Source organism: Artibeus jamaicensis, unplaced genomic scaffold (assembly GCF_021234435.1).
Source record: "Artibeus jamaicensis isolate MK-2021 breed Jamaican fruit bat unplaced genomic scaffold, CSHL_Jam_final contig_240, whole genome shotgun sequence".
NCBI lineage: Eukaryota > Metazoa > Chordata > Mammalia > Chiroptera > Phyllostomidae > Artibeus > Artibeus jamaicensis.
This window is the reverse complement of record NW_026521506.1, coordinates 17869895-17892630: the sequence shown is the minus strand read 5'-3', so window position 1 is coordinate 17892630 and position 22736 is coordinate 17869895. Positions and strand designations below refer to the sequence as shown.

The window sequence follows — 22736 nt, the reverse complement described above, 5'->3', positions numbered from 1 at the left end:
AAGGAAGAAGTAAAACTGCCTTTATTTGCAAATGACATGACACTGTATGGATTCCACCAGGAAACTACTACAACTGAGAAATCAATTCACCAAAATAGAAGGATATAAAATAATATCCAGAAATCAGTTGCATTTTTATATACCAATAATGAAATAACAGAAAGGGAAATTATGAAAACAGTCCTGAACTTCCAGCCAGGATGGAGTCATAGGTGGAAATACTGTACCTCCTCACACAACCAAATTTAAAGACAACAAAGATTTAGAAACAAAAACACAACCAAACAGACAGAAAATTGAACTGTATTGAAGTCCGACAACAACGAACTATTTATCTAGACTGGTAAGAGGGGCAGAGTCAATGGCTGGCAGAAAGGGGTCAGAGCAGGAAAAGGTGGTGGTTAGCGGACCGGCAGGCATGGGACCAAAACCCAGTATGTCTTGCAAGGCGGCTGGCTGACTGCAGACACACATTCACCCACAGATAAACAGGAAGGTTTAAAAATGGTCACTGAGACAGGCCATGCAACCCAGGGCCCCAGCAACGGGAAATAAAACTTAAAAGAATCAACTGGAAAAACTTTCAGGGACTGAAGTGCTGGGAGAGTTTCCCAGCCTCACAGGAGAAGCTACTGGGGAAACCCACAGGATCCTAGTACATATACAAGCCCACACACCTGGGAACAAGCACAGAAGGGCCCAATTTGCTTGTGGGAAGTGGCAGAAGGGACCGAAATCTGAGAAAGAGCACAACAAATGCCATTGCTTCCTCTCTGACCCCGCCCCCAGTCACAACCCAGCAACCAGGTAGACAGCCCTAGTAAACATATAAGCCTCCACCCCTCATACTTAACAGGTGCGAACAGACCAACACATTATGGCTCAAGCAGAACAGCTCAAAGCCCCAGAGCCAATACTTCTAAGCCACCAAGAGATAGTCAACCTATCAGATGCACAGTTCAAAACACTGGTGATCAGGATGCTCATAGAACTGGTTGATTCTGATCACAAATTAGATGAGAAAAAATGAAGGCTTCATTAAGTGAAATGAAAGAAAATATGCAGGGATCCAATAGTGATGGAAAGACAACTGTGACTCATATCCATGGAGTGGACCAGAAGGAAGAAAGAAACAACCAAACAGAAAAGAATGAAGAAACAAGAATTCAAAAAATGAGGAGAGGCTTAGGAACCCCCAAGTCATCTTCAAATATTCCAACACCTGAATTATAGGGGTACCAGAAGGGGAAGAGGGAGAGCAAGAAGTGGAAATCTTATTTGAACAAATAATAAAGAAGAACTTCCCCAATCTGGCAAAGGAAATAGACTTCCAGAAAGTCCAGGAAGCTCAGAGAGTCCCAAAGAAGTAGGACCCAAGGAGGAACACACCAAGGCACATCATAATTATGTTAGCCAGGATTAAAATGAAGGAGAGAACTCTCAAAGCAGCAAGAGATAAGGGGACAGTCACTTATAAAGGAGTTCCCATCAGACTGTCAGTGGATTTCTCAAAAGAGACCTTACAGGCAAGAAGGGGCTGGAAAGAAGTATTCTAAGTCATGAAAGGCAAGGACCTACATCCGAGATTACTCTATCCAGCAAAGCTTTCTTTTGGAATTGAAGGACAAATAAAGTGCTTCTCAGATAAGATCAAATTCAAGAAGTTCATCATCACCAAGCCCTTATTATATGAAATGTTAAAGGGACTTATCTAAGAAAAAGAAGATAAAAAATATGAACAGTGAAAGGACAGCAAACTCACAGTTATTAAGAACCACACCTAAAACAAAAGCAAACTAAGAGGACAGCTAGATCAGGAGCAGAACCATAGAAATGAAGATCACATGGAGGGTTAGCAACAGGGGAGTGGGAGAAGGAGAAGGGGGGAGAAGGTACAGAGAATACGTAGCATAGATGGTAGGGAGAAAATAGGGCGAGGGCAAGAATAGCATGGGAAATGTAGAAGCTAAAGAACTTGTGACTCATGGACATGAACTAAAGGGGGGAATGTAGGGGGAGGGGTGTGCAGGGTGGAGGGGAATGAAGGGGGAACTGGGACAACTGTAATGGCATAATCAATAAAATTTTTTTAAAGTAAACTGTCTCATTCACTATTGCTACAAAAAGAATAAAATACCCGGGAATAAACCTAACAAATGATGTAAAAAAAAAACTGTTCTAGGAATTGTATAAGACACTGGAGGAAGAAACTGAAGAACATACAAACAAGTGGAGCACATTCTGTGTTCATGAATAGGAAGAATTTACTTCATTAAAATGTTTATACTACCCAAAGCAATCAATAGGTTCAATGCAATTCCTATCAAGATTCCAATGATGTATTTCACAGAACTAGAATAAATATTTCAAAAATTTATATGGAACTACAAAAGGCCCTACATAGCAACAGCAATCCTGAGAAAGAAGCACAAAGATAGAAGAATCACACTACCTAACATGAAACTATTATAAGGCCATAATAATCAAAATACCATGGTACTGGCATAAAAACAGACACATAGATCAATGGAACAAAATAGAGAGCCCAGAAGTAAACCGACAGCTTTATAGTCAATTAATATTGGACAGAGGAAGGAAGCACATGCAATGGACTGAATATAGCTTACTCAATAAATGATGTTGGGAAAATGGGACAGATAAGTGTGGAAAGATGAAACTAGAACATCTTACACCCCACACAAGAATACATTCAAAATGGATTAAAGACTTAAATATTAGATTCTACCATTCAAATAGTAGAAGGAAACTTAGGCAGCTGAATCTTGGACATTGCCAATAGAAATTTTTTATCTCATATATTTCCCCAGACAACAAAAACAAAAGAAAAAATAAATAAATGGGACTTCATCAAACTGAAAAGTTTTGCACAGCAAAGGAAAACTTCAGCAAAAATAAAGACACCAAACAGAATGGGAAAACATATACACTGACACATCTTATAAGGGGTTAATGTCCAAAATTTATAAAGAACTTAGAAACTCAATACCAAAAATAAAATAACCCAATAAAAATGGGCTAAGTACCTGAATAGACACTTCTCCAAAGAGAACACACAGATGGCTGATAGACATGTGAAAAGATGCTCAATGACAGGTATCATTAGAGAAATGCTAATTAAAACCACAGTGAGATATCATCTCATATCTGTTAGAATGACTATCATCAATAAGCCAAAAAACAAGTGCTGGGGAGGATATAGAGAAAAGGGAACACTTTTGCAATGTTGGTGGAAACGCAGATTGGTGCATCCACTGCGAAAAGCAGTATGGAGATATCTCAAAAAATTAAAAATGGATCTGCCTTTGACCCAGTGATCTCACCTCTGGGAATATATCCAAAGGAATCCAAAACACTGATTCAAAAGAACATAAGTACCTCCATATTCATTGCAGCATGAGTTACAATCACCAAGATATGAAAGCAGCCCAAGTGCCCATCAGTAGATGAGTGGATATAACAACAGTGGCACACTTATCCAATGGAATACCAGTCAGCCATAAAAAGGAAGTTTACCTTTTGAAATAGTATAGATGGACCTAGAAAACATTGTGGTAAGTGAAATAAGCCAGTCAGATAAAAACAAATACAATTGATTTCACTCATATGTGGAATCTAATGAACAAACTGGACTAACAAGGAAAATGCAGACAGACTCATAGGTAAAGAGCATGATGACGGCTAAGTGGTGAGAGGTTAAAGGGTGGAGGAATTAAGCAAAAAGGAAGAGGACTCATGGACATGGACAACAGTATAGTGATTGCTGGGGAGTATAAGGGGACCAAATGGTAATGGGGAAATAAGATTAAAAAAATTTTTTAAAGGACTAAATGTCAGTAATGTCATTGATTACAATACCAAGGTTTAAGAAGAAAATAAATGATATTTTTATCATAGATTGAGGAAGATCATTTAGCAAGATTCAAATGAAATTTCCTTAAACAGAGACTTCCAGTCAAGATTGAGGTGTAGGTTAACATGGCTCACCTCCTTACACAACCACGAAAAAAATTACCACTTAACTAGAAAAACAACTATAAACCAGAATCATCAGGAAATCGATCTGTATGGAAGTCTGACAACCTAGTAATAAAAGAAATCACATTCATCCAGATGGGTAGGAGGGGTGGAGTCATGGAGATGCAAAGATGAAGAGAAACTGGTAGCTCCACACCCTGTGTCAAGGATAAAATTCAGGAGGATTCCTCAGGAGCAAGTGATCCCAGTTCCACACCAGACCACCAAGCCCAGGGTTCTAGTGCCAGGAAGATAAGTATCCATAACTTCTGGCTCTACAAACCAGTGAGATCTGGGGTGGCTGAAGAAACTGAAGGACACTAAGGTGTCTCCACCTAAAAGGCCCACAATGAACTTAGGACTTACACAGACTCACTAACTCTGGGCTTTAGCACCAGAACAGCATCTAGAAAGGCACGAGTGGCATATGGGGAGGAACTGAAGTATCTGACATCAGGGTGAGTGTTGGGGGCTGCTTCCTCCTGGACAAAACTAAAGAAGCTAGGTGGCAGCCATAATCCCCTTTCTGAGTTCTCCCTGACACAGAACTACAAGCGAGTCCATCTGAGACTCCATCAACCTGGTGTACATGGGTTGCCCTGCCCTGGTGATTACTTAAGGCTCTGCTCCATACAACTTAGAGTTGTACTTTTCTACAATAGGTTATGCTACTAAGACAGGGAGTCTAAGCAGCTCTACCTAAAACATAGAAACAAATACAGGGAGGTTGCCAAAATGAGGAGACAAATAAATTGTGGCCCAAATGAAAGAACAGAACAAAACTCCAGGAAAAAAAAAAAAACTAAACAAAATGGAGATAAGCAATCTATCAGATACAGTGGTCAGAACACCGATCATTAGGATACTCAAAGAATTCAGTGTGTACTTCAAAAGCATCAAAAAAGACCCAGGAAAGATTTCTGGTCAAGATGGTGGCATAGGCCAACATGGCTTGCCTCTTCACACAATCACATCAAAATCACAACTAAAATATAGAACAAACATCCCTCAGAAATGTTAGAAATTGAGGTGAATGGAAGTGTGACAACTATGGAATTAAAGAAACCACATCCATACAAAGTGGTATGAAGATGGCTGATAAAGAATGGGCTGGTCTCACACCCACATAGATAAAAATTCTGGAGGGATTTCTCAGCAGAAGTAAGGATTCCCAGACCCATACCAGGTCTCCCAGTTCAGGATTCCAATGGCAGAAAAATACGTCCCCACAACTCCTAGCTGCAAAATCAGCAGAGATCAAGTCAATGGAAGAAACTTCTAGAGCCCCAAGCAGCTCTTCTCAAAGAAACCACATGTGGACTCACTCAGGCTCACTACTTCTGAGCTCCAGCACCAAGGTAGCAGCTTGAAAGGCACCAGTAGCATATAGGAAGAAAATTAAGTGTCTGGCACCAAGATGAACAGAGGCCATTCTCCCTTTGCAAAATGCTACCCCTACAGAGCCAACATCTAGTGCCATAACTGAGACTCCATCAACTTGGCTCACACTGTTTGACCCACCTTAGAGACCACCAGAGGCTATACCCCACCCAACTTACAGGCCCATGAAAGCTTCTTTTCCATAAGAATGGCTGATCTTGGCTCCTAAATCCTGTCAAACAAGCAACAGCTGCCCTCAGTGAGCCCTAGTGGTGGTAGCCAGATTAGATTCACAGTTTGGCTTCCCTTGGGAATCCTTAAACCCAACACAAGTAATAGCCACCTCAAATTGTTTTACAGCTCAGGCAGGGTAGCCCTGGGCAAAACACAGGTGAGGGTTGATATTGGCCTGCACCACCTGGGAAACTCCAGGGCCAATGTACCCAGTGGATAGCTACAGACCATATAAGAGCAGCGTGACCCTGCCACCACTCAGCTGATCCTCCACAGACAGCATATATTGGTGGTCAGTGGTCACAGCAAGTCCTTGCAGCTGACTAGCCTAGGTTAATCCCTCCCATTGATTGCAAACAGCAAGCAAGGCTCAACTACATTAGGTGGGTGTACTCGGCCCCCCAAAAGGGCACACCTCAAGTACCCAGTATGGGTGATAGGGGAGGCTTTGTCACTGGACTTTACAGTACACCTTCTACATAAGGCCACCCTACCAAGACACAGAGTCAAAGCAGCTCTACCTAATACATAGAAACAAACAAAGGGAGGCTGCCAATATGAGGAGATAAAGAAACATGGCCCAAATGAAACAACAGATCAAAACTCTAGAAAAATAAATGGAGATAAGCACTCTTATCAGATGCAGAGTTCAAAACACTGGTTATAAGGATGCTCAAGAAACTTAATGAGGACCTCGGCAGCATAAAAAAAAAGACCAGGGACTTCCGCCAAGATGGAGGTTTAAGGTGGATGTGCCTGCCTCCTCTCACAACCAAGTTTAAGGACAACTAAATATTAGCATCAGAAAACACAACCAGAACACGGAAAACTGAACTTTTCGGAAGTCCGCAAACAACAAATTCTTCGGCCCGACCGGTAAGGGGCGAAACCGGCGGGCGGCGGGTGAGGAGATACAAAGGAGAACTCGATCGACCCGGGCGCGGGCGCGGAATCCAGACGCGCGACTTTTCGGAAGTCCGCAAACAACAAATTCTTCGGTCCGGCCAGTAAGGGGCGAAACCGGCGGGCGGCGGGTGAGGAGTTACAAAGGAGAACTCGATCGACCCGGGCGCGGGGCGCGGGAATCCAGACGCGTGAATCCAGTCGCACGGGTTCCAAACCCAGGATTGGACCTAGTGAGCAGCCCACCGGGGGAGCGACTACGGAGGAGTCAGTGGGGAGGCGGTGGCAGCGAGTTGACACTGGGTGCCCGGTTATGCGCGGGTGAGGGAGTGAGCGGTGGGACCGGCTGCGGCGGCGGCGCCATTTTCCCCGCTCTGACCACACCCCCACATACAGCGTCACAACCCAGCGACCTGGGACTCCAAGGCGCCGCTTCTCTCACTTAAAGGGCCAGAACAGACCAAAAATGTCGCAGGGGGACCTCAAAGTCCCGGAGATAAATCTAAGTGACGAAGAAATAGCAAATCTCTCAGACGCACAGTTTAAAACACTGGTCGTCAGCTTCCTCACAGATCTGGTGGACTATAGCCACAAATTAGAGAAACATATGAAGGCTAAATTAAGGGAAATGAATGGAATTCCACAGGAAACCCATAGAGATGAAAAAAAAACTGGGACTCAACTCAATGGAGTGAACCAGAAGGAAGAAAAAAATGATCAATCAGAAAGGAATGAAGAAATAAGAATTCAGAAAAATGAGGAGAAGCTTAGGAACTTCCAGGACATCTATAAACGCTCCAATATCCGAATTATAGGGGTACCAGAAGGGGAAAGACACAACCACCAGTGGAAAAACTATTTGAACAAATAATAAAAGAAAATTTCCCCAATCTGGCAAAGGAAACAGACTTCCAAGAAATCCAAGAAGCCCAGAGAGTACCAAAAAAGTTGGACTCAAGAAGAAACACACCAAGGCATATCATAATTACATTAGTCAAAATTAAAACGAAGGAGAGAATCCTGGAAGCAGCAAGAGCTAAGGGGACAATCACCTACAAAGGAGTCCCCATCAGGCTGTCAGCAGATTTCTCAAAAGAGACCTTACAGGCAAGAAGGTGCTGGAAAGAAATATTCCAAGTCATGAAAACTAAAGACCTACAACCAAGATTGCTCTACCCAGCAAAACTTTCATTTAGAACGGAAGGACAGATAAGGTGCTTCTCAGATAAGACCAAATTCAAGGAGTTCATCATCACCAAGCCCTTATTATATGAAATGTTAAAGGGACTTATCTAAGAAAAAGAAGTTAAAGAAACATGAACAGTGAAAGGACAACAAGCTCACAGTTATTAACAACCACACCTAAAACGAAAGCAAACTAAAAGGACAGCTAGATCAGGAGTGGAAACATAGAAATGAAGATCTCAAGTAGGGTTAGCAACAGGGGAGTGGGAGGAGAAGACGGGGAGAGAAGGTACAGAAAACAAGTAGCATAGACAGTAGATAGAAAATAGACGGGGGGGGCAAGAATAGTATGGGAAATACAGAACCTAAAGGACTTGAGACATATGGACATAAGCTAAAGGGGGGGTAATGAGGGGGTTGGGGGGGCAGGGTGGAGGGGAATGAATGGGGGGAATAGAACAACTGTAACAGCATAAACAATTCAAAAAAAATAAATTTATTTAATTAAGAAAAAAAAAGAAAAAGCTTTGTTTTTTTTGCCATTGTTGTTTGCCATGGATTTTTTATATATGGCTTTTATTATGCAGCAGTAGATTATTTCTATTGTGTGTTTTACCATGAAATTTTGTTGCATTTTGTCAAATATTTTCTGCATTAAATGAGATAGTATGTGCTTTTTAAAAAAAAAAAAAGACCAAGTCAGAAATGAAATATAATTAAAATAACAATTTACAGAGAAACAATAGTAGAGTGGATGAAGCTGAGAATCAAATCAATGATTTGGAACATAAGGAAGTAAAAAACAACCATGCAGAACAACAAGAAAAAAAAAGAATCCAAAAAATGAGGATAGTATAAGCTTCCTCTGGGACAACTTCAAGAGGCCCAAAATTCACATCACAGGGGTGTTAGAAGGAGAAGATAAAGAGCAATAAATTGGAAATCTATCTGAAAAAAAGCAGTGAAGGAAATCTTCCTTAATTTGGTGAAGGAAATGGACATGCAAGTCCAGGAAACACAGAGAGTCACAAACAAGATAGATGCAAAGGAGCCACTCCAGGATACATCATAAGTAAAAAGCCAAAGGTTAAAGATAAAGAAAGACTCTTAAAAGCAGCAAGAAAAAAGAAGTGAGTTACCAAATGGTTTCCAGATTGGAGGGAGGATGGGGAGAATTACTAAAGAAGTGAGATTAAGAAATGCAATTAGGTAGTTACAAAATGTCCATAAGGATGTACAGTATAGTATAGGACATGGAGTAGCCAAAGAACTTATACACATGACCCATGGACATAAGAAATGGTGGGAGGAATGCCTGAGCAGGTAGGAAGTGCTGGGTGGAAGGGGGCAAAGAGGAAAATATCAGGACAGCTGTAATACTATAATCAATAAATATAATTATAAAAAAAGACCCAGGCAGAAATGAAGGTTACACTTAGTGAAATAAAGAAAAAATTACAGGGAATCAACAGTGGAGTGGATAGAGCAAAGGATCAGATCAATGATCTGGAACATAAAGAAGATAAAAACATTCAATAAGAATAGCAAGCTGAAAAAAGAATCCAAAACATGAGGATAGGCTAAGGGGCCTCTGGGACAATTTCGAAGTACCAACATCCAAATCACACAGGTGCCAGAAAGAAAAGAGAAAGAGCAAGAAATTCAACATTTATTTGAAAAAGGAATGAAAGAAAACTCACCTAATTTGGTGAAGGAAATAGACATACAAATTTAGGAAGCACAGAAAGACCCAAACAAGATGGACACAATGAGGACCACACCAAGACACATCATAATTAAAAGGCCAAAGTTTAAAGATAAAGAGAAAATATTAAAAGCAGCAAGAGAAAAGCCAGGAGTTACCTACAAAAGAGTTCCCATAAGACTGTCAGCTAATTTCTCAAAAGAAACTTTGCAGGCTAGAAGGGATTGGTAACAAGTTTTCAAAATGATGAAAAGCAAGGACCAACAACCTAGATTACTCTATCCAGCAAAGCTACTATTTGAATTAAAGGACAGAAAAAAGTGCCTCCCCAACAAGGTAAAGCTAAAAGAGTTCATCATTACCAAGCATTATTATATGAAATGCTTTTTTAATCTTTATAATTTCACTTCTGAGTGCTTTCTCTTTTTTTCCTTTTTAAAAATTTTGTTCAATTACAATTGTACCAATATTTTCCCCTGTTGCTCTCCTCCACCCTACCCACTCCCTGCACCCAGAGTCAATCTCCACTCTGTTGACTATGTCCATGGGTCCTTTATACATGTTCCTTGACTAGACTTTTTTCCCTTCTTTCCCCCATTATCCCCTCCTTCCTCCCCTCTGGTCACTGTTAGTTTATTCCTTATTTCCATGTCTCTGGTTCTATTTTGGTCATTTCTTTGTTTTGTTTTTTAGGTCCCACTAATAGGTGAGATCATATGGTATTTGTCTTTCACTGCCTGGCTTATTTCACTTAGCATAAGGGTCTTATTTAAGAAAAATATCAGAGAGTTCCAGCTAAGATTGAGGTGTAGGCAGAAGCACTTTGCTTCTTTGCACAACCAAAAAAAAAAAGGATAACAAAACCAATTTTAAAATAATAAACAACTAGAACTGCTAGAATAGCAATCTATGTGGAAATCTGACCAAGGAGTTAAAGAAATATTCATCCAGACTAGGGCACCAAGACAAAGAAATATGGCACAAATGAAAAAACAGATCAAATCACCAGAAAAAAGAGCTAAGTAACAAAGAAATAGACAACCTATCAGATGCAGAGTTCAAAACACTGATAATCAGGATGCTCACAGAATTGATTGAGCTTGTTCGCAAAATGAAGGAACAAATGAAGGCTACATAAGGTGAGATAAAGCAAAATATACAGAGAAACAACAGTGAAGGGAGAAACCAGGGCTCAAGTCAACAATTTGGAACAAAAGGAAGAAATAAACATCCAACTGGAACAGAATGAAGAAAAAAAATGCAAAAAATGAAGAGAGGTTTCAGAACTTCAGGGATAACTTTAAGCACTCCAACATCTAAATCATAGGGGTAGCAGCAGAAGAAGAGGAACAGCAAGAAATTGAAGACATATTTGAAAAAATAGTGAAGAACTTTCCCAACCTGGCAAAGGGAATATACTTCCAGGAAGTCCAGGAAGCTCAGGGAGTCCCAAAGAAGTTGGACCCAAGGAAGCACATACCAAGGCATACAATAATTACATTACACAAGATTAAAGGGAAGGAGAGAATCTTAAAAGCAGCAAGAGAAAAGGAGACAGACATCTACAAAGGAGTTCCCATCAGACTGTCAGCTGATTTCTCAAAAGAGACCTTACAGGCAAGAAAGGTCTGGAAAGAAGTATTCAGAGTCAGAAAAGGCAAGGACCTACATCCAAGATTACTCTATCCACCAAAGCTATCATTTAGAATGCAAGAGCAGATCAAGTGCTTCTCAGATAAGGTCAAGTTAAAGGAGTTCATCATCACCAAGCCATTATTATATGAAATGTTAAATGGACTCCTCTAAGAAAAAGGAGATCAAAACTATGAACAATAAAATGAGAACAAACTCATAACTATCAACAACTGAACCTAAAAAACAAAAACTAAGCAAACAACTAGAACAGGAACAGAATCATAGAAATGGAGATCACATGGAACATTATCAAAAGGGGAAGGAAGGGAGAGAATCATGGGGAGGGACAGGGAATAAGAAGCATAAATGGTAGGCATAAAACAGACAAGGGTAGGTTAATAACAGCATAGGAAATAGACAAGCCAATGAACTTATATGTACAACCTATGTACATGGACTAAGGGGGTAATGCCCTCCAGGCTGGGGATGTTGCAGGGAGGAGGGATAAAAGAGAGAAAAAATTGGGACAACTGTAATAGCATAATCAATAAAATATACTAAAAAAGATCAAAACTATGAACATTAAAGTTGCAACAATCAACAACTGAATTCGCAACAATCAACAATTGAATCTAAAAAACAAACTAAGCAAACAAACAGAACAGAAACAGAATCATAGATACAGAAATTGTTTAGAGGGTTATCAGATGGGAAGAAGTGGAGAATGGGGGAATAGGTGCAGGGATTAAGAAGTACAAATTGGTATGCACAGAATAGACAGGGGAATTTTAAGAACAGTATGGGAAATAGCCCGGTGTGGGTAAGTGGATCAAGTGCTGGCCTGTGAACCAAAAGGTCACTGGTTTAATTCCCAGTCAGGGCACATTCCTGGCTTGAAGGCCAGGTCCCCAGTAGGTGGCATGGCCTGTGAGAGGAAACCACACATTGATATTTCTCTCCCTCTCTCTAAAAATAAATAAATAAATAAAATTTTAAATAGAAGTAAATAAATGAAATTTAAAATAATTTTTGAAAGAACAGTATGAGAAATGCAGTAGCCAAACAACTTATATGCATGACCCATGGACATGAAGTAGGGAAGGGGATGCTGGATGTAATGCGGGATACCAGGTGGAAGGGGACAAAGGGGAAAAATTGGGACAACTGCAATACCATAATCAATAAAATATATTTTTAAAAGAAACATCCCACCCTGGCTGGCATAGTTCAGTGGATTGAGCTTGGGCCTGCGAAACAAAGGATCATGGTTCGATTCCCAGTCAGGGCACATGCCTGGGTTGCAGGCCAGTTGCCAGCAGGGGATGCTTGAGAAGCAACCATACATTGATATTTCTCTCCCTCTCTCCTTCCCTTTCCCTCTAAAGATAAATAAATACAAAATATTTTTTTAAAAAGAAACATCCCTACAGAAAATGAATAAACATTTTAAGTATGCAATCAATAAATGTTACAATAAATTATATAACTTGGTTATATTATTAATTAGTACATGCTGTGATCTAAATTAAGAAGGAAAGTGACAGATTGGGAGAAATTGTTGCAACATATATGAGAAAATTTATATCCAGGAAATATGGGGGGGCAGAATTTCTTAAAGAAAAGACAAAAAACTTATTTTGAAGACAGGGTTGGAAATGACATGATTACACCATTCAGAGAAGAAGAAATTTAAATGGCAATTACAAATGTGTAAATGTATATAATCTGACTAGTTATCAGGGAAAGCAAGATTAAAACAAGTTTTTTTGTCCATATAATTGGTAAAATTTCCCACATTTGCTGGAAGTCTGTAGAACATTATGACTTCTTTGGAGAGAAATTTTTCAGTTGTGTCCAAATATAAAATATGCATACTTTTGGACCTAGTATATGTGTGCATACAAAGAGATAAGAACAAAGATGTTTACTGCTACATTATTTTTAGTTACACAAGTAGGAAAATCAAAATGTTCATCAGTTAAATAAACATGCTTTATGCAGTACTATGCAGTAGTATTATGCAGTACTTAAAAAATAAAGTAGGTCTTTTTTCACTGTCATGAAAAGTAGGGCATATTGTTCAGTGAGAAAAAAGTTGCTAAGTAATTTTTATGACATGATCTCAATAAAGTAACCAAGCAAATTTGTAGGTACATATAGATGTAAATGTGTAGGGAATGGATCAGAAAGACACATCAAACTGATGACAACATTTACTTCAAAGAGTGTGGAATGTAAACAGAGTACTTGAGCATTTTGTTTTCTGTGCTTGTGAATAATTTGAATCATTCCCACTGGGAATATATTGTATATTACTTGTATAATTTTTTTACATAAAAATTTTAAATACTAAATGAAACTAGGTAATCAGAAGACAAAGAACAAGGACTGCTGTTTAACATTATAAACCTTTGAAAAATATTTTGTTTTTAAAATTATGTACATGCTTTAATTTGATGGAAAATAATTAGAGGTAAAGGTTTAAAAATGTATTTATTTACTTTTTAAATATTTTGTTTATATATTTATAGAGAGAGGGGAAGGGAAGGAGAAAGAGAGGAAGAGAAACAGCAATGTGTGGCTGCCTTTAGCACGCCCCATACTGGGGACCCATCTTGCAACCCAGGCACATGCCCCAACTGGAAATTGAACTGACAACCCTTTGGTTTGCCGGCAGGCACTGAATGCACTGAGCCACACCAACCAGGGCTAAAAATGTATTTAAAATATACTTTTATTCAAGGCTTCATAGCCATCAGTGGCAGAATTGGCCTTCAAACCAAGATTGTGTTAATAGCTTTTCCAGAAAAAAATTAAAAAGAAAAAGTCTAATCTAGTAATGCATTATAATTAAATACTACTTTAGCATTTACCTATGTTAAGAAAAAGATGTTTATGCTTCCATAATAATTTATATAACAAGAGAAAGATTATTATGACTCCATAATAATTTATATAATAGTCTTTACGTAGTAATCTATTCTAAAAATTTTAAAGCCCTTATCTACAAAATTACTATGAATGTTTTCTTTCTTGGGCCTCTAAATTTGGCCCTAAAACTGGTGCAGTTGGGGTTAGCTTGGTATCACCCTCCTCAGTTAATTTTCAGGAATGGTTGTTTTACACAATTTGTTAGTAGCTGTCTACTTTAAATATACTGTCTGCTAATTTATACCTCACTTCTGGTCTGTCAGATTTAGATCAGAAAAAAGATAGCTGTCTGTTTTGGTTTTGAGTTTGTATATTTTCCTGTGAATGAGGACATTCTAATTTCTACATATCTTTATTTACAGATCAACATGTGTTCTTAGAAGTCCCTGAATATGCGGCCACATGGTTTTCATTTTCCATTTTTATAAAAATGTTTTTTTCTTTTTTAGTTTCTGTACTGTAGACAAATGATTAATGAAAAATTAGCATCTTTGTTTTTATAATGCATGAAGCAAGCTTATTTCTAAAAATTTAAGAAGTTAAAATATGACAAAGAGAAAGAACTTTATAAATCTTACCTTCAAAGATAATATCTTTGTCATCATTTTAAAGCCCTTATGCTAAAGCATGGAATGTGAAGGAAGTTAGAATGTAATGTTTAAGAAAATTAGCTTTTTTTCTCCCAGTGGCAGATGAAGCCAGTGCTGTGGAAGGGCCCGGAGGCCCCATAGGCCCCGGAGGCTCTGGAATGGAAGGCTACCTTGGCTTCTGTGGAGGATTTGGCAACGGCATGTGGGGCTGAGACCATGGCTACAGTTGGGGTTGGTTGAGGCCGTGGAGCTGCGGAGACAAGGCCTAGGTTAAGGAGCGGATCCCTGCCAACAAATTTGGCCACCTGGTGAAGGAAATGAAAATCAAGTCCCTGGAGAAGATCTGTCTCCTTTCTCTGCCCATCAAGGAATCTGACTTTTTCTTGGGGGGTGGGGCATCCCTCCAGAACAAGGTTTTGAAGATTATGCCTGTGCAAAAGCAGACATGCAGGCCATAGGATCCAGTTTGAGGCATTTATTGCCATTGGGGGCTACAATGGACACATTGGTCTGGGTGTGAAGTGCTACAGTGGACACTGCCATCTGTGGGGCCATCATCCTGGCCAAGCTCTCTATTGTCCCTGTGTAGGGAGGTTACTGGGGGAACAAGATTGGCAAGCCCCACACCATCCCTTGTAATGTGACCTGGGCTGTGGCTCTGTGCTGGTGTGCCTAATCCCTGCACCCAGAGGCACTGGCATAGTCTTGGCCCCTGTGACCAAAAAGCTGCTGCTGATGGCTGGTATCAATGACTGCTATACTTCAGCCAGGGGCTGCACTGCTGCCCTGGGCAACTTTGCCAAGGCCACCTTTGATGCTATCTCTAAGACCTACAGCTGTCTCACCCCTGACCTCTAGAAAGAGACTGTGCTCACCAAATCTCCCTGTCAGGAATTCACTAACCATCTTGTAAAGACCTATCCCAGAGTTTCTGTCCAGAGTACCCAGGCTCCAGCGGTGGCCACCACATAATTTTATACAAGAAAAATAAAATGAATTAAGCCTGAAAAAAATAAAAGAAAATTAAGCACTCATTGAACAGGAAAGTACAGAGTGATAGCCACTGGAGCTGACTGTTGGAGCTTTAAGTTGGGGCTTAAAACAAAAACAATGTGTGATATTTAGTGAGCAAGCATGATATGCCAACCTCATGTGGATTGTCTTATTGAATCATACAACTCTCCAAAGTAGGTGATACTATTATCTCCATTTTATATAAGACAAAAATGAGGCTCAAAAAAGTTAAAAGTTTCACCCAAAATCACACATCTAGAAAGAAGGAGAGCCAGGATTTGAACCCATGTATAAAACTCACAGTCAGTTTTATTTTAATTTAGACTCCAATACCCAAAATGCAGATGGTGACTCATGGTGAAATAAGTACACTGTGAGCCTTCACGGTAACCATTATATCATGGCCATCAGTGAAATGACTAAAAGTTAATATTTAATGCTTTCACATACACATACTCCCAATTAAAGGCCAGGCAGATTATTTTAAAGCTGTTGCAGACAGGTGTTTAGGAACCATAACCTGAATTTTATCTTTGGATATCAATATTTGTAATTGCTTTTATTGGAATGCTTGCTGACATTGACATCAGACTGTATTGAATGGTAAGTAAGAGAAAAATCACATTTCATTAGTACCAAGTAAGTATTCTCTTTACAAGTATACAAAAGAATAATTCTCAAAGATCCCAGTATCTAAAAAGCTGGCCTTCTTGTCACCTGTGACAGGATAACAGGAGACTGCTGGAAGAGTTCCAGACAGCCACAGCCCAGCTGTTCAAATTCACAGAGTGGTTCTTCAACACCATTGACAAAAAGTCTTAGCCAGTTTGTTTCCAATTGAGGGACAACTGGGAAATGCCTAGAGAACCTTGGAATTCTCAGACAGGAGGTTTTTAAATTTTTATTTATTATTTTTAGAGAGAGATCAAGGGACAGAGAAAGACAGGGAGAGAAACATTGATCTGAGAGAGAAACATCAGTCAGTTGCCACTCACATGCACCCCCAAACAGGGGCCTGGCTGCAACCCCAGCATGTGCTCTGACTGAGAATTGAACTGGCAACCTTTTGCTTTGCAAAATGATGCCCAACCTACTGAGCCATACTGGTCAGGACAGATGTGTGGTTTTAGCTGTAATTTCATCCTGGCCTGAAGTTTTTGCTGCCCCACTCTGTTTAGCAACATGCATCCCCAAGAAGAGGGGACCAAGATGCTGCCATCTCAGTGGCTATCATGGAAAGCAGAGGGAATGTCAGCATGAAGACAAATAACTCCCTGCTGAGATGAATGTAACCCTGATGTCACTTTAGACCTTTCCTTTTCTTGAAAGCAATATTTATTATATTTTCCATTACCATTAAGTCTCTTTATACTCCCCTACCCCCTCAGCAATCACCACACTGTTGTCCATGTCTGAAGCTACTAAAGGGTGCTCTGACATGAAGAGTTTGATTTTGTATGTAATAGGTAACTTGGTAGAGACGGTAAAGCAATTTATCATAGTTTGGGCTTTAGTATTATAAAATAAATATGAAAACAAATAATCAGATATATACTTTACTCTAAAGGTATTCTGTATTTTGGGATGTACAGTAGTTTTATTTTTACAGCCACATTATCATAGCAGTAAGAAAGGCACAGTATGTTCTTAGTATCAATATTTCTGGTTACATTTTGTTTGCTTGTTTGTTTTGTTGATTAGGTTCTACTTATAGGTGAGATCATCTGGTATTTGTCTTTCACTGTCTGGCTTATTTCACTTAGCATAATGCTCTCCAGTTCCATCCATGGAGAGGTGAGAAGGAAATGGAGACAATTGTACTTGAACAACAATAAAAAAGTTAAAAATATAAATAAATAAGAAAGAGGCATAGTAAAGAGTCGGAAAAGCCATGTCGGGGGGAAATAAAGCATTGATATGTTTTACACTACTTTGAATGCAGTTATTTTAGAGGCTTATTTATTTGCAGGAGCAAATGGTGCTTGAATATTAACAGTCTTCTGGTTGTTTTAAAAAGATACTTATCCCTTATAAATGGCTCACTAAGTAGTCATATTCAAGCTTAGTTCACTTTTCTGTAGTTAACACATTCCTGGAGAAAAGAATAAACCTGCTTGTTTACTAGATAGAACTCTCCTGTGTGTTGTGAGCCAGCAAATCACACGTACACTTGACAAATTATGTTTGTACAGAAGCCTTTATAAAATGTCCTATATTCAACACCCTTTTTGCTTAACAATTTCATCTTTAAATAATTTCTCTCTTCTCAAATTTTACTATAAGCATTCAGGAGGATTCAGGCTGCTTTTTTGACACTTAGCTTAGAGGTTTCCTTTAGCAAATATCCAATTTTACTACTTGCAGGATCCATTTTCTTTCCACAAGATACCAGGACACAAAAACAATTCCAAGTTCTTTGCCACTTTATAGAAGGATTGCTTTTCCTCCATTGTCCAAAATCATATTTGTCATTTTTATTTGAAACCTTTACCATCCATAATTCTACCAATATTCTACTCAGTATTACTGAGTTATTCTCTAAGAAGGTTGACACTTTATCTAGATATATCTATTTTCTTTCTGAGCTCTCACAAGAATTGTCATTAATGGCTTAATCATGGCAATGAAGGGTGTTCTTTAGCATGCACCTCCAAACTTGTCCAGCCTCAAACAAGTATCCAGTTCCAAAGCCACTTCCACATTATAGGTGCTGCTTTACTACAGCTGCACCTCCATTTCTTATACCAACTTCTGTATTAGCCCATTTGAGCTGCTACAACAGAATACCATAAATAGGTTTAAACAACAAACATTTATTTCTCACAGTTCTGGAGGCCAGGAAGTCTAAGATTAAGGCACCAGCAAATTCAGTGTCTGGTGAGGACTCACTTTCTAATTAATAAGTGGTCATATTCTCATGTGGGAGAAGGGTTGAGGGAGTGTTCTGAGGTCTCTCTTATAAGGGCACTAATCCCATTATGATGGTTTAACCTAATGACCTAATCACCTCCCAAATGCCCCACCTCCAAAACCATCACATTAGAGATGACATTTCAACATATGAATTCAGTCTCTAGCAATTTTCAAATTTTATTTTATTTATATCCCTCTGTTGTATGTTAGCTTAGCCTCCTTTGATTAAAAGTAACAGAAATCCTTCTCACCAAAAAAGGAAATGATAATTATGTAATATGATGGTATCAGCTGTGATGATAATCATTTTGCAGTATGTAAGTATATCAATTCAACATGTTCCACATCTTAAATTTACACAGTGTTATATGTCAATTATATCCCAACAAAGCTGGAAAAATGTGTGCTAAGCAACCTAGTGCATAGTTTGTGGTCAATAACACAGCTTCATCTCTTGCCTCACATGTATAGGTACTAGCATCTACAAGTAATTCCTGTCTTTTGGTCACTATAGTGACTTTAGGTGAGCTCATATAAAAAGTAACAGAAATTCAAACTACTCTAAGCCATGCCATTCACACATGAACACATTAACAGGAACCTGCATACACACCCACACATATGAACTAGATATACAAAGCACACTAGCTTCATTCAGATGAGTCTATGATAGTGAAGTATAAGGTATAGTCGAGTATTCTCAACCAGGGACAACTTGGTCTCCTAAAGGATGTTTTGCAATATCTGAATATGGAAGGTGTTGGTGCTACTAGTACCTATTGGGTAGAAGTCAGAGATTCTGATAAACATCCCAAAATGCACAGAACAGCCCTCTCATCACAAAGAATTATCCAGTCCCAAATAGCAATAGTGGCATGATTGAGAAACCCTGGGAATAGCCAAACTGATTGACTAGGCCAGAGTAAAAAGAGAGGAATTTAGGATAAAACAGTGTAGGTACTGTGAAGCTAGGACAGTAAAAGCTCTAGGATTGCTATAAATGAATGGCTTAGAAGTAGCCTTCTGATTAGAAGTGAAATCTTGCTTAAGACTTTTGTTAAATTGAGTAAATATTAATCATGCATACCAAAGAATGAGAGAAAGCCTTAAAGCTCCACCAAATCCCATCCTTTTCATAGCACTTTTGAACCAGGAAGTTAAAATAGTTATCAGCTTGGATTTTCTTCAGTAATTCCTAGGGATTATTGGCAAAAGAGAGGAAGAGAGCAAGCAAGCGTGGACAGGAAATCTGAAGATTTGAGTTCTACTCTCACTCTTCTTTTGTATGACTTTGCGCAAGTGGGGGGGATCACTAGTTTCATCTGTTTCCTTTGTAAACTGAGCAAATTTAGTTGCATTATTTCTAAGACTCTTTCTAGTTCTGACAGTTTTAAGTCTGTGATTTCATTCATTGGAAGTAGACAGAATAAGCCTAGCAACATTTTTAGTAATTTATTTAGACATATAATTTGTAAACATGAACAGTCTTGAAAAACAATTGTCTTACAAGGTTGATGAAAATGAACTATCCTTACCTACTGCTTATGCTAGCAGATGCTGGGGATTCCACTGTTGAAAATTTTATATAGAAAACTGGAAAGCATTATGCTGAGTGAAATAGGCCAGGCATTGAAGGACAAATACCATATGATCTCACCTTTGACAGGAAGCTAAACAATAAAACGAACAAGCAAACAGAATAAAAACAAAGACACTGAAATAGAGAACAAGTGGGCAGTGACCAGAGAGGGGAGGGAAGGAAATTTAAGGGGAAAAATGGGGAGGGATTTTGAGGAACAAGTATGAAAGACACAGGGATGAGGACTGGGGGGGGGAAATGGGAGGGCGGTGGGGAGACGGGCCGGGGGGGGGGGGGGGCTGGGATGGGAGAAATAGACAAAAAAATGTACTGGAAAAATAATTAAATAAATTTTTTTTTAAAAATGTTAAAAAAAAAAAGAAAAAGCCCAAGTTGGTTTAATTGTTCTTCCTGCTATAGACTCACATAAAATAGTTTTTGGTGATTGTATCATAGAGTAATTTCATAAGTTTTTGAGGTGTCACACATTTACTTATTCTTTGTAATGAAAAATATAACTGTAATTCAATGAATAGACCAAGAGTTTTATTTCCTAATTGTTTCATTACATTTAATACATTTAGAGAAAGGGCTATATAAAAAAGAAATGTTTACAATAAGAAAGCTATTCCAGTGCTAGGGAATGGGAGTACTTCATATTAGAAGCAATCTTTATCAACTCATTGCCTGCACATTAGTCATGATTTCAATCTTTGGACCAGGGCTTTATATTGCATGTGAAATATTTATCAGAAAAGATCTTATGAGAAAGTTGAAATACTCAATCTTATGAGTGCAGAGAGGAGACTTTGTCTTTTGTCGCTTGTACCTAAAACTTTATTCAAAGTTGCATATCTAATGAGGGTTTAGGGAAACCTCAGGACTGGTAGTTGGTATTCAGAGCACAAGTCACCACATATAGCTATACAGGTTATTCAGTGCACAAGGGCACTTGGTAGAGAGAACAAGTGGAGGCTGAAATCCATATTCCTCCCTCTATTCACCAAGCCATGAACCTTGGAAATGAACTGTGTCTATGGAGAAGGGGGTCTTTTCTAATTTAAACAAAGATACCATATGCTATTAGGTGATGCCTTTAGCAAAAACTGATTGTAATGTAGTGTTGTAAAGTCTTTTTCTAACTACAATAGTGTAAATCCTTGAAATTTCCCAAGCAACAAATTTGATGCAAGTAAAATGAGTGGATAGCAGAGTAGGCTTAAACTGAAAACTTTCTGGGTGCACAATTACAACAACAATTGTTTCTGAATGCTAAAAATTAAAAAGACAAGCTAAGGATATGTAGGGGAAGATAGTGAGAGCAAGAAGCAAATAACTTGGTAAAGTTCTACTTCATCTCTTGAGGCAATAATTAAATTTACAGAAAGGTGCCCACATTGTGAGGCCCAAGAGGTTATCAATTTGAATATCATACATTCTGTTTTTGATAGAGATGAATGATATATAAATAAATAAATCCTCTAGGCTTGTTCTAAAAAGCAACTTTCAGTCAAGTCATCAGGTCAGTACATTCTCAAACTGACTTCTCATATCTGCTCGACAAAGAGAATTCAGATATGCAATGATGAGCATAAGAAACAGGCAAAAAGGGGTTGGAAAGAGGTATTCCAAGTCATGAAATCCAAAGACCTACAACCAAGATTACTCTATCCAGCAGAACTTTCATTTAGAATGGAAGGACAGATAAAGTGCTTCTCAGATAAGATCAAATTCAAGAAGTTCATCATCACCAAGCCCTTATTATAGGAAATGTTAAAGGGACTTACCTAAGAAGAAGAAGATAAAAAGGGTGAACAGTGAAAGGACAGCAAACTCACAGTTATTAAGAACCACACCTAAAACAAAAGCAAATTAAGAAGACAGCTAGATCAGGAGTAGAACCATAGAAATGAAGATCACGTGGAGGATTAGCAACAGGGAAGTGAGAGAAGGAGAAGGGGGGAGAAGGTACAGAAAATAAGTAGCATAGATGGTAGGTAGGAAATAGATAGGGGGGAGGGCAAGAATAGTATGTGAAATATAGAATCTAAAGAACCTGAGACACGTGGTCATAAACTAAAGGGGGGGAATGGTGGGGGATGGGGTGTACAGGGTGGAGGGGAATGAAGGGAGGAAACAGAACAACTGTAGTGGAATAATTATTAAATATATTAAAATAAATAAATATACCAATACAATGGGAAAAAAAAGAAATGTTTAATCCAGAAAAAAAAAGAAACTTTGTGTCTTCTAAATCACAAAAATATCATAAATACACTTATATGAGGTCTGGGTTAGATACTGTTATTCCCATTGTCTCCCAAATCCATGACAATTTATAATCTAGCAGTAAGATATATTCTGATTCAGCATTAACAAAAGGATAAGTGCCCAGGCCCATTCTGCAGAACATATAATATTACTGAAGGTGAAAATAATGTCTAGCTATTATAACTTCATGTTTAGAAGACTTTTTACATAAAATAATTCTAAACACTAATTTTATACATTTAAAAATTACAGGTATTCTTCCAGTAAATTAAGAAAAACCTTGCTAAATAAAAAGTATAGTGAAATCTTGAACTAAGCTTTTCTAACTTAATTTGAATAAAAAGTCTGATTAATTTTAAGC

At 38.6% G+C, this 22736-nt stretch overlaps 1 pseudogene; it reads left to right on the top strand.

Annotated features, from left to right (window-relative positions):
- Positions 1–361: 361 nt before the first annotated feature.
- Positions 362–15570, top strand: LOC119043153 (40S ribosomal protein S2-like; annotated as a pseudogene).
- Positions 15571–22736: the final 7166 nt, after the last annotated feature.